At 35.4% G+C, this 14,554-nt stretch overlaps 1 protein-coding gene across 3 annotated transcripts in view; it reads left to right on the top strand.

Annotated features, from left to right (window-relative positions):
* LOC121327955 (cell adhesion molecule 2-like) overlaps positions 1–14,554 on the top strand; it is a 597,798-nt gene that overhangs the window by 472,928 nt on the left and 110,316 nt on the right. The gene's annotated exons all lie outside the window — the stretch shown is intronic.

The following is a 14,554-nucleotide window of genomic DNA, read 5'->3' as shown; positions in this document are numbered from 1 at the left end:
TTTCATTGCAAGAACATAATGTAAAAAAAAAAAAATTCATAACTGACCAATTTAATAACAATATAACAATCACATATGTAGATATTGTAGATATATACAGTGCCTTGCAAAAGTATTCAGACCCTTCCTATGCGTCCCATTTTGTGAAATTACAAAATGATGCATACACATTTTTTTAAACTTAGTATTTTATTCTAAACTTGAATGCTCAAACCGAAGACTTCTAAGGGTAAAATAAGTTACAGTAAATGTCAGCAAAAATTAAAAAGAAAAAACTGAAATATGTTGATTGCATAAGTATTCAGACCCATCAGCTCAATATTTGTTGAAAGACCTTTGGCAGCAATTACAGCCACAAGTTTTTTTGGGTAAGTCTCTACCAACTTTGCACTCCGGCTTGGTGCAATTTGTGCCCGTTCATCTTGGCAGATTTGTTCAACCTCTCTCAAGTTGCTTGGGGATAGCTTATGGACAGCAGTTTTCAAGTTTTTCCACAGATTCTCAATAAGATTCAAGTCAGGACTTTGACTGGGCCACTCAAGGACATTCACTTTCGTATTCTTATGCCACTCCAGTGTAGCTTTGCCCTTGTGCTTTGGATCATTGTCCTGCTGAAAGGTGAATTGTTGCCCCAGTTTTAAGTCTATAGCAGACTGAAACAGGTTTTCCATAAGTATTTGCCTGCACTTCGCTCCATCCATTTTTCTTTCAATCCTAACAAGCTTTCCAGTCCCTGCTGAGGAGAAGCATTCCCATAGCATGATGCTGCCACCACCATGCTTGACTGTAGGCATGGTGTTGACTGGGAGATGTGCTATGTTGGGTCTGTGCCAATCATAACACTTGGCATTTAGACCAAAAAGTTCCAATTTGGTCTCATCTGACCACAACACCTTTTGCCACATTTTTGCAGGCTCACTCAGGTGCTTTGTTGCAAACTCCATGCTGGCTTTGAGATGGCTATTTTTTTAGTAATGGCTTTCTTGTTGCAACCTTGCCATACAGGCTACTTTCGTGAAATGTTCTGGATATTGTTGACTGATGCACATTTTCTCCCATCCCAGCCATTGAACTCTGTAGCTCTTTTATAGTTGTCGTTGGCCTCACAGTGGCATCCCTCACCAGTTTCCTCCTTGCCCAGCTGCTCAGTTTGGAGGGTTGGCCTGATCTAGACAGTTCTGGGTGGTACAATGCACCTTCCATTTCTTGATGATTGAGTAGACTGTGCACACAGGGATACTCAGAAACTTTGATATGTTTTTCCTCTTCTCCTGATCTGTGCTTTTCGGTGACTTTATCCCTGATTTGCTTGGAAAGCTTCTTGTTCTTCATGGTTGAGTCTTTGCTTGAAATTCACTGCCTGACCAAGGAACCTCAAAGAGACAGGTGTTTTTATTCTGAAATCATGAGAACCACTAATATTGCACACAGAGGCCATTCAACTAATTGTGTGGCTCATTAAGGTCATTAATTTAGGTTTGTCACAGCAAAGGGCTTGAATACTTATGCAATCATGACTTTGTCATTTTTATTTCTTATTAATTATCTATTTACATCTTTCTTTTTTGTTTTTGCCTTGAATGTGTGGCATAGGTTGTGTATATGACAGATATTAATTCCTACTTCAAAGTGTCATGCCTGTAAGCTTTAAAGGAACAAAATGTGAAAATTGTGAGAGGGTCTGAATACTTTTGCAAGGCACAGTAGGTGCATCCTTAAATTGTTAATTTTTCACAGAATATTGTTATTGCTTTTAAGATATGTTATAATGAGTTTGACTTCCATTAACATGTGGTCTAGCTGACTGCACAATGCACAGTCATTATAATTGGATGAACATTTTCTGAAATTAAAACTGTGTCTATCTTTGCTATATCTATATATCTCAATCATATTAACATGTAAAATACTTTTAATTCATCATAGTGAGTGTTCTCTTTCACATGTATATTGCTACAAACAGAAAGCTATTCAGTCTCACTTGCTTGAATCTATTATTTCACCACATATGTGCATCAAGAAAATTAGCTGCCAGTGTGTTAGATTAACATATTGCCAGTAATGTCCTATTTAAGCCGCACCCACATCAACTGGTAAAAAGTCATTGCAGTGCCAGACATACAATATCTGTCTAATGAGAGAAAATCCCTAGTGTATGGTCACAAAGATGTGCCAAAACCTATTATTCACTCACTACTATCTATAAAACATACAATGTCTAGTAATATTAACAGTGTGACCATTAATAAATAGACGCTAGACTTACTGTGAAAGAGACTTGATAAAGGTCAAGGAAGAAAGACATATTTTTTGTGCAGCCATTGCATTTTAGTGTGGGAAACTGCATTTGTAATGCTTAGCACATTCCTCTGTGATGTTAAGGACGAAAGAAATGTATTCTGTTCAGCAGAGGTTGCCTGGGCTAAGTGTGAAACTCTTACATTCCATCTTTTCTTAAACAGCTAGATGAAAAGGTTTTTGGCACAACTAATACAATGGCAGTACTAAAATGAAGAATGGGAAGCTGGGAACAGCACCGAATTGTGCTTTTGAGCTTAGCTGTGGGGAATGTCTGTAAGATTAACAGCTGCAATGGCTCTTTGCTCCATCAGATGGCATAAAGCTATTCGGTCTCAGTGTACGTTCATATACCTTTACCACAGGGTTTATATGTATTATATTAAGGATAGATGAATGATTTGGTTCAGTTCTGATCAAATGAGAACATAGTCCCCAGGCAGAGTTTGCTTGAGAAATCTCATTGAAATGTAGATGACTCCTGAAGGAAAGGTATATTAAACCACAATGTTTCATGAAGCCCTTCCGCGTGATTCTTGTCTTTCACCTATGAAAAAAAAAGTTTAAAAAATATAAAAGTATTTGATGTTTTACACGGCAGAGAATAATATTTCACTAGTTTTCATGTCTTTCACCTCTGGAGGCCTGGGTATCTGAAATTAGTTCCTTCAGTTTAAACTCCAGTGGACATCAGTTGACATCTATAAAACCATCACACAATTCAGTAAAACTGAAAAAAAGTCTTATTATGGAAATGTCAGAGGGTGAATCTAAAATGTATTCATATCTGGAAAGAAGTGTCTAATTAAATAATAACTGTAGTACTCCTTGTTCACTGTTGCTTACGTTTCTATTTGATGAAGCATGATAGATAAAATGTTGGCATGCTATGATAGAAACACACTTTGTATCAAATGGTAGATATTACCTGCAAACTGTGTTTGTCTGACAATTTTAAAAGGTTTTAGGTTATAATTGGCTCATTACAGAGGGGGTGTTTTCCATAGCAACAGGGTTGCCTAATGCACTGACTGCATGTACTCTGATGATAAGCTAAGTTAGTTGCTGTGTCAGGAATTCAAATTCACAAGCAGTGGCTAAAAATAATTCCACTGATATAAAATCGTGGGGATCCCTAAGATTATAGCACATTGACATTTCTACACCAAAAAGGGAGGCAAGATGACAATACATCTTGAGAAAAATGTATCCGTTCTTTTTCCATTCAGTACATGCTACATACAGTACTAGTAGAACCAGTATTTCTGTGCACCAGTGACATCCCTGTTGTCATAAAACAAATTTATGTTGTTTCAGTACCAGAGAACATGCGGCTTGTGAAAGTCTACAGTACCATCGCCTTGACCTTTTCCTGAGTCATCAACCCCAAAAATAAATAAATAAATAAATAAATAAATAAATGCATTGATGAATATGGGCTGACACGAAACTGATATAGAGCTTCCTGAACAGGGTCTGTAAAAGCAATAGCCACGTGCTGTAGCTGTGCCAGGTTAACTTAATGTTTAACTTGTGAAGATGTTATATTATTTTCTGGTTCTGTGTACAATGTTATCTTTACACAGACTGTCTTTTGCAGAATGTTTTGGCACAACGCCACACAAAATAAACAGGGATATTTTAACGCAGTATTTTTCCCATGTTTATAGTAATCTATGTCTTATTTACCTTGCATAATTGCTTGAACATTCTTTCAGACTGTGTTTACTTTACTACCCCAGGAATCTACTTGCAGATCTGATATTACCGCATACAGCAAATATTTAGGAACTATTTTTTGATAATTTAGGTTTATATATATATATATATTCCATATTGGAGTTATCAATATTATATATATATATATATATATATATATATATATATATATATGGTACAAATGATTGTCTCTTAACATACGCCAATAAGTGGGGTTGAGTCTTTCAAACTTCAGTTTCCTATGGCTTAGGGTGATCGAGACAAACTCCGTAATGTTACACACTAACTCAAAGATTAATGATTCTCTTTATTTTTAGACAAACAGGAGATTTAAAAGTCCACGTCCACGACGTGTTTCGACTCGAACAAGTCTTTGTCAGGTGGTGAATACAATGATCAAATATGAGCAGCAACTCTCTTTACACAGGTCATTGTTAATTACATTCAATCATAATATCAATTAACAAATTAATGGCAAGTATAAATCTTAATGCAACACTTTGTTAGTACTTATGTCGTCTCTTCATTTAATTGATAGATGAATAGCCTAGAATTTTTCAATCAAAATCAAACAGCAATTAGGTAGAAGGTCTAAATTCTCATTGAGGCCATGCAGTTCCATTGTTTTTACAGTAAATATCCAATAGGCTTCCCTTTTTAATAGTAACTTTAATATATTTCCCCCTCTCTCGAGTATTGACACCTTTTCTAACCCGACAAATGTAAGGCTTGAAACTGAATCATGTTTCACTGTTTGATAATGTCTAGCAATTGCACAGTCTAAGTTATTATTGCGAATAGCTGCCTTATGTTTCACTATCCTTGTTTTTAAATTTAGTTTTGATTGACCAATATATACTAAGCCACAAGGACATGTAAGCATGTAAATGACATGAGTTGTATTGCAACTGATGAAACATTGTATTTTGTATTTTTTACCTGCATGTGAATGGTTAAAATACTTAGTATTAAGAGTATTGGAGCAATGCATGCATTTACCACAATGATAATTATCATGTCTAATTGTCGTTAGCCAATTGTCACTGGGAGATGATTTGTACATAGAAGAAACAATTTCATCTTTTACGTTTCTGTCTCATTTAAAACAGAATCTCTGCAGAATAGTCGATAGTACACCCATATTAGGGTCAAAATTTTAAATTACTTCAATGTTTCAAACTTATTTTTGTTATTTCACTGGAGATACAGTATGATTTCGGCAATTTGAAAATAACTTGGATTTACAAGATCAATTTCTATCAATCATGGATAAACAAGCCAAAGACATCATCCTTCCACAATTATTGTTTGAGGATTTACACACAATGATTGACCCCCGAGGTGACTGAACTGGCATGCCATTACACTTTCTGAGCATTTGAGATCAAAACAAATTCCATGAACAAGAAACCGACATTTGGAGCTAGAGATACAACATTTGTAAAAAGATGGGAACTGATGTTAAACAAATGCTCATTAGATTTAACACTACTGATAATTGAACAAACCAAACAGAGTGTTTCTATGAAAACTGAAGTAATTCAATTAAAGGAGAAGCTGCAAGAAAAAATGAAATCAACAAAAAGAAAACCACAAATGATTTGAATAAACTTGATAATGAATTAAAAACATAGAAATTAAAGAAATTCCAAAGGGACTCTGAAGACTATAAAAATGGGACTGTATATAATTGGCAAGATAATCGCAAAAATGTCAATCAACGACGGGGGCAATTTCGGGAACGTCTGGCTAAAATGATAACAGGAAGTGACTCTTTACTAAATTCAGGATCAGCCCATTTTTTAGACTATCCTCCCAACTCAGAAGGAAATCAGCAGAGTACCATCTGAAGAAAACAAGGAGAGGCAGGAGGAAACAAAGGATAACATACAACAGGGCACAGAATCAGCTCCAGGAGTCAGACATACGGGTAATGAATCTGTCTGAACAGACATTAACTAAAGTTCAAGAAACAGCCTTAAGTAAAGGACTTGCTTTTGTACCTAGTACCAAACTTAATGCATTTAATTTAAAAAATTGATTGTTTTAAGTTTTTCAGACAGTTGCAATAAAAAAAAAAAAAAAATTGCAAAAAAGAAATTCACTACAGGTACTATTGAATATAACCCTCTAAGTAAATTTAAGAAAAAATCTACCTTTTTCCCTGTGGGAGGTCCAAATCCAACTATAAGTACATTTTAAAAACAAGTAGAAAAGGATATTTAAAATATTGTAAAGAAACATCCAACTTCAAAATTATTTAATATAAATTTAACTCAAAGTAACGCAATTAAGGAACTGCAAGATGATAAAGCGATTATTAAATCTGCAGACAAGGCAGCTCTATTGTTGTTCAGAATGCTAATGCTTATGTTATTGAAGACAGCTAAACAATAAAGATTATTATGAGCCCCTACATTCAGATCCAATAATGTGCTTTAAACAAGACAGGGATGACATCTTAGACCAAGCTAAGGCTAGCAATGTGATCACATCAAATCAGTATGAGAGTTCAATATCCAATAACGTCAGTATTTTACACACTATCAAAAATACACAAAAGTGCTTTGAACCCACCTGGAAGACTGGTAGTGTCGGGTAATGAGTCTATTTCAGAACCTTTAAGTCAATTTATTGACCATTTTATTAAAGAAATTGTAAAAAAAGTATTTTGCTGTTACTAGAGATGTCATCAGATTGCTAGCACATTATACTGTTCCTTCAAAGGCTTATTTGGTTACTTTTGATGTGGAGAGTTTGTATAGCAATTTATCTCCTAGGCACTTTAAAAAGTAGTGATTTACCTAGAGATTTTTTTGTTGCAATTAACTACATTTGTGTTAAGACCTAATTACTTTTTATTTAACGATAAGTACTATTTACAAATTCAAGGCACAGCAATGGGGTCATCCTTTGCACCCAACTATGCAAAGTTATATATGGGTTACTGGAAAGCTTATTTATTGACAGATCCAACTACACTCCTTTGCAAAACATACTTTTCTGGAAACGATATATTGATGACATCTTGATGGTATGGACTGGATCTGAAGCCGAATTGATTATGTTTAGTGAATACAAATTCAAATAATTTCAATTTAAGATTTACAGTAGAATAGAGTTAATCACAAATACATTTTTTAGATTGACTAATTTTGATAAATTGCAGTGGTACACTAGACACTTCTATTTTTCGTAAGACAACTGTTGGAAACACGATCTTAGAGGTAAAAAGTGATCATCCAAAACATCTAATTTCTAATATACCTTATGGGCAATTGTTACGTTTAAAAAGTGTTTGTAGTAACTCATTAGATTACTAAAGCATTGCACATGCAGAATCGGTTTCAATCTAGAGGTTATAGTAATACAATATCAAAATTGGCATACAACAAAGTGGGAAAATTGAAACGAACAGATTTAATAGAACCCGTCAATAATGACCAACCAAATGAATACAAAAGGACGTTTGTAATGGAACACAATCATATCTCTAATGAAATAAAAAAAAAAAATTTGAAACATTGGAGTATTTTAAAATGTGACCCTAATCTGGGTGTACTATCAACTATTCTGCAGAGATTCTGTTTTAAATGAGACAGAAACTTAAAGATGAAATTGTTTCTTCTATGTACAAATCATCTCCCAGTGACAATTGGCTAATGGCAATTAGACATGGTAATTATCATTGTGGTAAATGCATGCATTGCTGCAATACTCTTAATACTAAGGGCCTCACGCACTAAACAGTGGTAAATTACCTGAATTACTGCATGGTAAGAGAAACCCATACTGTGCGCAAAAAGGATGGTGTGACCACTCTATTCACTAATATAATAATATGCATGAATAGGGCGAGCTAAATGATTAATTTGCCAGTCATCTTAGCTCAAGAAATGCTGCACGTGTTACACACCCTTTATTTTAGTATATGGGCACTCCAAAGGACAGGAATTCTGGCTCTCACTTTGACAGAATGACATAGACCAAGGAGGCAGCAGCCGGCACCAGCTACACGTTCAGTGAGTCTCCGTAGGATGAGGGGAGACGGCCCGGTGTTACGCAGATTTTTATATCCCCATATAATTCTGCATCCCTGTAGATTTGACGCCTGCGTAGATGTAGTTCGCTGTACGTGAGCATTTGATGTTTCTGAACAGTATTTGTATGTAGTAAAATTAAAATGTGTTTTAAAAGAAATACCGTTTTCTAAAGCTACTTTTAATCAAGTATTTCATGTATTAAGCAACGCAGGAGGCTGAGCGTACTGTTGAAAATCAGTGGTGTTAAATGTGCTGTTTTATTTTGCTGCAGAATTAGTTTGGTCTTGTTTTCAGTATGTGTTGCAAACTGCAGCAGATCTCAGTTGGCAGTGCTTGAGAACACAGCGGGACTCGGGCACAGGAATGTCACGCATCCACGTCCTGCTTTGAGAAACTTCATCTGCACAGGCATGGAATCATTACATAGCTACATAGGTCTCAAATGTGCAGAAACACATGCAGCCATGCATTTTCATATTAAAACAGGAAGTCTTCTGGATAAAAGCATGTTACTGGGTAAAAGCTGGTCAGGTTCAGCTAATTGGCTATTGACAGGAAAGAAGGCAGTGACTAGGTGGGGTGAAATTTACCCAACAGGTGACATGACACAGGAAGTGGCTTCAGAATGGATAGAATACTGCTAATTTTCATAGGGAACCAAGAGAGTAAATTCAGCTTGAAGGACATAAGCATTGTTTGATAGAAATAAAAATACAAATTGATGAGTTTTGAAACATATGTGAGAGACAAGGGTTTGTAAAAGGACAGATTTTAGAAGACTAAACCTACATGGATTTGGGCCAAATAAGAAATGTAGACTTTTTAAAAATCTCCTCAAAAGCCTCTTCAACAATGCAGTGCAATGCTGCTTTGAGTATATATCTACAGCTGTGGCCAAAGGTTTTGCGTCACCCTATATAGTGAATACATTTTGCTTCAAATAAAACCTGCTGCGTTACGTTAACATATTGAATTACATACTTCTTTGTAGTTTTCCATATACTTATGTTAACTAAAGCTTTTGACACATTTTCAGCCTCTCCTTGAGCAGTATATCAAATAAAAACCATTAAAACAAATTAACATTGAATGTATTGGAGCTCTCTTCTGTCACGCTTTGTGTGCCGTCCTGTCGTTGACTCGCTCTACAGTCACACATAGTGTTCTATTGAGCGGATGTCCCATTCCTATATTATGTAGCCATTGTTTTGTTATGGCCACCCTTTGTTGGTTTAAAGGCTTAGGCACACATCAATACTTTTTGTTACTGTTTTTCCTTTTGTTATTTTTGCACCCAAACACTTTGCATTCTGACATAATTCACCCTCTTGGTGTTCACAGGTGTGGGTGGCTATCACCGATATGACGTAAAAGCAGTGTCAGAAAGGCTCTAATATGCTTGCATTTCCAGCTGACTCAGAAAGCTGACAAAAAATTGAAATACTGGCCAAGGCTTGACTTAACAAAAGTGGCACAGCGAGACTCATTTGTTATACATGCAGAGCATTTAAAGAGCCTTGTTATTCCCCTTTAACAAAAAAACTCAATAAAAATTGAAAAATGTGACATATAAATAAAAGATCTACATTATTATTATTATTATTATTATTATTATTATTATTATTATTATTATTATTATGTCTCAATCCTAAAATTCTAGGTAAAGCAAAACTTTTGGCCATAGCTGTAGAAGACTCTGTAACATGTTACATGTGCCAATGGTTACAGACTGAACAAATGATCACCTTACACAGGTCTGCTACTTTCCAGAACCTTTCAGTACCAATAACTGCATACAATACTAGGTCTATTGTATCAGTGTATCAGTGTATCAGCCGCGGCCCCTGAGGCACAGGCCGGGACGAGTCAATAATAATAATAATAATACACTGTCGGATAAATGCATTATATTTCTTTGTAATCTAAATGTGTTTTTAATTCTAGTTTATTGGCAGTGTGTTTGTTTTGTTAACGTGTGTTGTAGGCATTGAAGACAGTTGAAGATGCAGCGTGAGAGATTTGGAATGTAAAAGCACACCACTGCTGGAGATTGCTGGGTGTTGTTGCTGAGTGCAATGTTATGCAGTGGAACTCAGTACTTTAACAATGGTGAACAGCATCAGTGTTCCCGCTGCCTTAACTCTTCCATTGTTAAAAGCACATTGGATTGGAAAAATTGCATAGGAGTGTGCACTAATGGGGTATATTGAATCAAACTCAAGAAAAGATGCTAGAAGCAAAATGGATGCATTGTTTTATACACAGAGGGTCTGGCAACCAAAAGAATGTCACCAAAATTTAAAGAAGTTGAAAACTGAATTATATGAAAAGTAACACCCTGAATTACAGATGTCTCCAATTGCCCTGCTGATCCTATTTCAATCTTGCTTCAGAGCAAGGTCAGAGTCAGAGCTTGATCTAATGTCTTAAAATGGAGGAATTAAGATGAGATCGAGTGTTTCATGATCAGCAAAATCAGGTTCAGGTACATTTTAAGTGCATGTTGCTCATTGAGCCAAATATCTACATTTCAAAATATGTAACCATTTCTAAAGAAATAATTGATTCCATATTTTTTTTAAACTTTGTTTTAAGTATTATTATTATTATTAGTTATTATATCCAGTTATTATATACTGGAATTAATTTTAACAAAATTACTACCACTACGTATTACAGTATGTATTAACAAATCAGGTTATTCTTTTATTGATTTTAATGAATGGTTAATAGTTTACTTAAATCGGAAAAATCATTCTAAAAGTATCTATCAATTAGCATGCATATTAAGAAGAGCTACAATTTCATCTCAAACTACTTTTACCAGCAGAGGTTTGAAACCTTCCAATTTCCATGTTAAAATGTATCCTTTTCTATGAACGTTAGAGCGAGGGTGGCATAATAATTTATTGCGAGGTATGAGAATTGCCCTTAAATATATAATTCTATTAATGTTGAGGTTTTCCCATAATTTAAATCTGGAAGTGTGGCAAAGTGCCGGTGTAGAGGTGAAGTGATTATGAAACAGAAGACAGACAACACAGTTCTCGATTCAAACAAATGTTTATTTTGTAATCCCGGTCTGACGACTGCAAAGACTAATCCCAGGCAATAGTCAACAATGTGTATTGCACTGTCCCAAACAACAGGTTACAGTCCTGAAATAATACAACCAGTATAACACACACAAAGGTCACTAGTCCAGAGTGAGTGCTAATGTGCAAGTGGTGAAATACAATTTATTAGTGCACAATGGTGAAATGTTGTCCGGGTTGGTGCTGGACTTAAGCAACAGTTCCCGGTACGTGTTAGCCATCTAACAAGAACAAACGAGTACAATTAGACATGACAAAACAAACAAACACTAAACACTCATGGCTACTTTATCATTATACTTTGTGGGTTCGCTTGCAACTATAACAAAGGTACAGATCGCTACAGACCCCTTTTGTACCATCAGTCAGGCCCCCTTGATTAGTGTTCCTGTTGTTTACACGTAGAGCTTGAAGTTTTTGGTTTTAACTGATAATATCCGAGAATTTTTTTTAAAAGGATAGACCTGTGTTTCAGCAACATATTGTAAATAATGTCAATCATTCATGACTTTCAGAAGATGGGCAGTGTGCAAAGACATGCTACTGACAAATCATCAATGTTCAATATATTATTAGCTTAGCAATGTGTTTAACGATATACGAACCTGGTTGTAAACAAACCAGCAAGATGGCTTCCCGTTAAGGTGTTATTCAGTGGTGAACCAAAAAAGTTACTGTAAATATAAAACTGTTGTACAGTTATGCTTCTACTAATGCATATTAAAGTTTTATTGTGTACAACAGCAATTCTTATTATTGCTATTGCGATTAACATTATTATAGCAACATAAATATCAAACCCTAATCAGAGTACCATGATGAATGTTTAATCTCAAGAAATTAAAAAAAAAAAAACTTCTTGTATGCTGAGATTAATTACCACAGTATGTTGTAGTCATACAATGGGGTGAGCAAAAAACAAAAACTACCTGGGCGGTAATTGCGTGACATTAAATCTATTACTGCTCAAGATTGTCAGATTCAAAATGAATAAACAGAATCCTCATGTGACATCTTCACACAATAAATTAACGTTTGGACATGTATTACTGAAGCGTATTATTAAGTTTAAACATGCTTAGTAAAACATGGCCTACAGTTTTTGGAACACTGATTTGAAAACGTTCAGTAATGAAATTCAAATAGAGAGTCTGTGCAATGTATTTAAACACCCAAAATACTTTAAAATAAGCATCGTGATTAATTTGGTAAAATATTTGTGTAAAGCATGCTTGGTAAAGTATTTTGTTTTTATTGATTTGTGTATAACATTGTTTGTGTGTGTAATCTGAATTTTCTGCACACCCCTAGTACCTGAAATGTTTTCTGTATGAAAATCAGTACAACTTAATACAAACAAAAAGGTCTTTCAGCATTACCTTAGTTTAGATTTATGAGCCTCAGTGTTTTGATGCAACATTGTTTTCCTCCCAGACAGAGTTTAAGAAAAATCAATGGAACTCAGAGACAGTGAGAAAATGTTGCTTACTAACATAGTCTGTGGAGTGGAAAAATGTCACCGAAGCAAAGGAAACAGTATTTTGTTGCAATGAGTGGTTTTAAAAATATGCAGTATCAAAGAGGCTACTCAAATATCAGTTACTGATATAAGAAGGCTTTGAGAAGCTTTCTATCAGAAACATGCAGCACTACAGTAATAATCAGAGCACAGAACAGTAACAGACACGACAGCAGACAAGGTCATAGTGTGAGTTTGTTTGTTTTCCGGTTTTCTTGTTGTGATACCATGTTTGATAAGAAATATAATGGGGTATTTTGTGATGTACTAAAATCATTGCATTCTATTAAAAAAGGCTCTCAATGTCCAACCCTTCTGACAACATACATTTTTTTTAAAGCATTTACTCAGAATTATTCTAGCAAAGAGAGCTGGAAAGCCGCTCCCATGTAATTAATAGGAACAGCTACTGGTTAACAAGCATATTTATATAATAGGATGTGTTGCCTGATGCACTGTTATGTATTTTGACCTCATGTAAATCATGTCAAGAACATAAGAACATAAGAAAGTTTACAAACGAGAGGAGGCCATTCGGCCCATCTTGCTCGTTTGGTTGTTAGTAGCTTATTGATCCCAAAATCTCATCAAGCAGCTTCTTGAAGGATCCCAGGGTGTCGGCTTCAACAACATTACTGGGGAGTTGATTCCAGACCCTCACAATTCTCTGTGTAAAAAAGTGTCTCCTATTTTCTGTTCTGAATGACCCTTTTTCTAAACTCCATTTGTGACCCCTGGTCCTTGTTTCTTTTTTCAGGCTGAAAAAGTCCCTTGGGTCGACACTGTCAATACCTTTTAGAATTTTGAATGCTTGAATTAGGTCGCCACGTAGTCTTCTTTGTTCAAGACTGAACAGATTCAATTCTTTTAGCCTGTCTGCATATGACATGCCTTTTAAGCCCGGAATAATTCTGGTCGCTCTTCTTTGCACTCTTTCTAGAGCAGCAATATCTTTTTTATAGCGAGGTGACCAGAACTGAACACAATATTCAAGATGACGTCTTACTAGTGCAGTGTACAGTTTTAACATTACTTCCCTTGATTTAAATTCAACACTTTTCACAATGTATCCGAGCATCTTGTTAGCCTTTTTTATAGCTTCCCCACATTGTCTAGATGAAGACATTTCTGAGTCAACAAAAACTCCTAGGTCTTTTTCATAGATTCCTTCTCCAATTTCAATATCTCCCATATGATATTTATAATGTACATTTTTATTTCCTGCGTGCAGTACCTTACACTTTTCTCTATTAAATGTCATTTGCCATGTGTCTGCCCAGTTCTGAATCTTGTCTAGATCATTTTGAATGACCTTTGCTGCTGCAACAGTGTTTGCCACTCCTCCTACTTTTGTGTCATCTGCAAATTTAACAAGTTTGCTTACTATACCAGAATCTAAATCATTAATGTAGATTAGGAATAGCAGAGGACCTAATACTGATCCCTGTGGTACACCGCTGGTTACCACACTCCATTCTGAGGTTTTTCCTCTAATCAGTACTTTCTGTTTTCTACATGTTAACCACTCCCTAATCCATGTACATGTGTTTCCTTGAATCCCAACTGCGTTCAGTTTGAGAATTAATCTTTTGTGCGGGACTTTGTCAAAAGCTTTCTGGAAATCTAAATAAACCATGTCATATGCTTTGCAATTATCCATTATCGATGTTGCATCCTCAAAAAAATCAAGCAAGTTAGTTAGGCACGATCTCCCTTTCCTAAAACCATGTTGACTGTCTCCCAGGACCCTGTTACCATATAGGTAATTTTCCATTTTGGATCTTATTATAGTTTCCATAAGTTTGCATATAATAGAAGTCAGGCTTACTGGTCTGTAGTTACCTGGTTCAGTTTTGTTTCCCTTTTTGTGGATCGGTATT

The sequence above is a fragment of the Polyodon spathula genome, chromosome 15 (assembly GCF_017654505.1).
Source record: "Polyodon spathula isolate WHYD16114869_AA chromosome 15, ASM1765450v1, whole genome shotgun sequence".
NCBI classification, from domain to species: domain Eukaryota; kingdom Metazoa; phylum Chordata; class Actinopteri; order Acipenseriformes; family Polyodontidae; genus Polyodon; species Polyodon spathula.
The sequence above is the reverse complement of the archived record's forward strand: the minus strand, read 5'-3'. Positions and strand labels throughout refer to the sequence as shown.